Source organism: Pocillopora damicornis, chromosome 3, assembly GCF_964200805.1.
Source record: "Pocillopora damicornis chromosome 3, jaPocDami1.2, whole genome shotgun sequence".
NCBI lineage: Eukaryota > Metazoa > Cnidaria > Anthozoa > Scleractinia > Pocilloporidae > Pocillopora > Pocillopora damicornis.
Window position 1 is genome coordinate 7,256,373 of NC_142672.1, and position 3,620 is coordinate 7,259,992.

The window sequence follows — 3,620 nt, forward strand, 5'->3', positions numbered from 1 at the left end:
GTCTCTTACTTTCCAAATATATCAGTTTGACAACATGTCTATGTTACTAGAATCCAAAACTCCTCTCCATTACAAAGGTGATATTCAAGGTTGCTCTTTCTACCAGTAAGAGATTATTAAAGGAAGGTTTTACAAACAAACGAAATGAATCATTTTTTATATGCAAATGAATGATTGTAGAATAAAAATCCTGAGTAAATGAATACTTTTACACGGTTTAAACCGGTGCCTCCGAGACATTTATCGAGTGTTACTACCAACATGGAAACGAAGCCACATGTTAACAGCGAGGCAAATGTAAGTGTACTCTTTGTTTCCCATATTATCACATCTGACGAGTTTCCTAGCATGTGACAAATTTCTAACAAAGTCATATTTCTTTCAATGTTTCTCAAACAAGAGACAAAAAAAACAAAGACAAATAAAAGGTGAAACAAAAGGCAAAACAACACAACACAAAAAGTTGTACGGTTAGAGAAAGGCAAGTGTGCCCGAATGAAAAATGAAGACATCGAAATGATATGATAAAATTTGATATAGTTTGTGATATTTCAGCAGTTGATCTTATCCGGCTTTATCATAACTTTAACATCGGATGTCGTAGCGATGCTCTTCTCACTTACCATTTACTCTAAAAAGATCAGTTTCAGTTACAGTAATCGTCTTACTTTGAGTTTATGAGTGTTAAAAAAATAACTTCAACAAAGAGATTTCTTTACGTCGGTCCAATTTCCACAGGCAATGGCTAATGACACCGATTTTCAAAACACTTGGCACTATTCAAAACATGAAGGGTCAACTAAAACATTCAACTTTGTTCAAAACCCCCCTACATTCATAGAAACAAGTTCCATAAACTTTCTTAAACGGAAAAACAACCTTAGTCCTGCAAGTCCTATGGTAATTTTTGTCAACTAGAAGAAATGTAGCAAACGTGATAATCTACGATAAGTACCACCTTGGTTCAAAGGTCACGTTTTACTTTACTGTCGTCCATATTGTTAACAAGTGGTTTCATTCTTGTGGAAAGCACAAACGTGACATAGTTTGGTAAACTCTTTGGTATCGTATTACAGAGTTGACTGAGCTTTGTAACGTTTTCCCGACACAGTTTAGACTCTTTGAAGACTTTTCAAAGCTTCCAGCGAAAAAATCGAGTCTTTTTAGTCTAAATCGATATTTAGCTAAAACAAAAACACAGCACAGTGACCTTGGTGCTGGCATGCGATCATGATTTGTCCAGTTTAATCCCAATTTATAATATCAAACTCTCCCCACCAATTGCCGTGCATTTCTTGTAATTCAAACTCAGAGAATGTGGTATCAAATCGAACACTATCCTCCTAGTTGATAGTTTACTTTCTTCTCGTTGTCTTTCTGCTCGACAATTAATGCAACTACAAGAAGAAATTCCCTTTTGGCCTTTCCTTGCCGTGGCAGGGCTATTAAGCCCATAGTCTGGAGTCAGTACCCGATCATATTTTTTTGACAAGTTAGTGCTTCCAAGAAACTAGGCAATACAAACATCAATTCTTAAAATCAGTCGTAAACCCCTTCAGGTGGCTGGTAGATAGAAAGGTGACTTTTTACACTAATATTTTTTCTGCTCGATTTTTCTCTTTTCAACAGAAGGACAAACATTTATATAAGTGGGGGTTATTACCTTGTGTATACACCACGCGATGCAAAATAGCCAGTAGTAATATGCAAAGATTAATGGGTGAATTATAATAAAGAAATAAAAAACACGCCGAATGCATTGTTGAGTTATATAAGCACGTGGGAATTTTTAAGAACACGAGAGACGTGCGGAGAAGCACGAGCCTAAGGCGAGTGCTTCTCGCACTTCTCAAGTGTTCTTTGAAATTTCAAGTGCTTACATAACTCAACAATGCTCGAGGAACAAGTTTTTTTATTTCTTTTATAAAATGTCTGGAGAATTAGACGCGCTCATACCGATGACGTAGGCTGCGAGCATTATCTTCAATAGTGCACTCGTGTGATGTAAGGCGGGTACTTTATGGAAATTTAATGAACTCGTTCTGACCAACCACGGTGTGCGCATTTCTCTGAACATTTTACCTGATACAGTGCCTGATATGTGTTCTTCATTGTCAGATATTGATGCAACAGGGAGACCAAGCAGTGGTCTTACTCTGGGTAACCTGGTATGGCTTGGGTCTTATGCAAGATGCAAGACTACACCTGAAGCACACTACTTCCTAGCCCCAGGTGTCACTTTCACAGTAAATTCTGGAAGAAATATTACAAAAATACCAGTATACAAACGACTTGTTTGTGCGATAGATAAGGACAAATATCATTTCTCTTAGCAACCTCTTGTTATGTATGGTAGGTTTACAAGTAATAAGGAGAAAGTCTGTTCTGATGGTGTTATGGGTTCTGATTAACCCACAACCCTTTCACCCCCAGGATCTCATTAGTAATTTCCTTACTATCTACCATGCAATTCTAATGATGTTCCTTGTAGTTTAGAGAATTTGGTATTAGATAAACTGAAAGTACCCTTAGTGATAACTATCTACTTTCTTATCTCTTGTATGCTTGACATTATATTATAAGGAGAAATTCTGGCTTGGTTACTCATGGGAGCTAAAGAGTTAAATTCCCAAGATTTGACTGTCAATTCTCCCCTCCATACATTTCCTTGTAAATTAGTTTCAAGAATTTGGTGTTGGCTCAAAGATAAAGCTTTTATGTCAGTTTGAGTTTTCTCATTTTCTCAGTACTTATCATTACCCCATCTGAAAAACAGTTCCTTCCAATAATGCCCCCGTCTTCAATGGCCCCTGTCTTCTCTACCTAAGGAGGACTTAGGAGTATCAATGTAATAAACAACAAAACAATCTTAAGGATGCCAATGTGAAAAAAGTGCAGAATCTCCAGGAGAAAATTAAGTCGTTAAATTCCACCTCCACATGAAATTCAATCTCAATTCCTTGTCCAGTGAAGTCTGTAGTATCTATGTGAAGAACTTTATATTGTGTTGAGTGGCTGCTGTATGTGATGATGTTCTGTTTCTGGTTTAATAGTATGTCTCCTGGGGCCTTTGGGTTCCGTCTGCCTGTACTGAGGAGGATATTGCCTTGGGTGTTGGCATCATTACCAAAGGTTAGTTTTACATCATTACTTTGGGTCTTCATACACTTGTGGAATATGTTGGAAAAAATTTTAACTCACGAACTAAAGGCTATCATACACAGACAACTTTACTTTTGACTGTTGCTCTCATGGCTTAAAACTGCAGAAAAATCCCTCACTTTCAATTCCACCAGAGAGTAAAATCATCCTTTATGAACAACTTTTTTTAACCTTGATAAACTTAACCATAGAAATACAAGTTAATGAGCCTTTTCCTGAGCTATTGACGCTGAACAAAATGCAGAAAAAAATTCTCGCTATCTTTTTTAGATAAAGATAACAAACTTAATCTATTGAGTGTGGATTTTAATTGTGATAGCTACTGTATCCTCATCTACAGCAATCGTTTTGAATCGGTAATTGGAACCCAGGGACGGCTAATCAAGGAAAAATTTATCGTTGCCATTAAAAATTTTTGTATGCACAAACTTCTTACTTACCCCGGCTTCAAGTTCCAA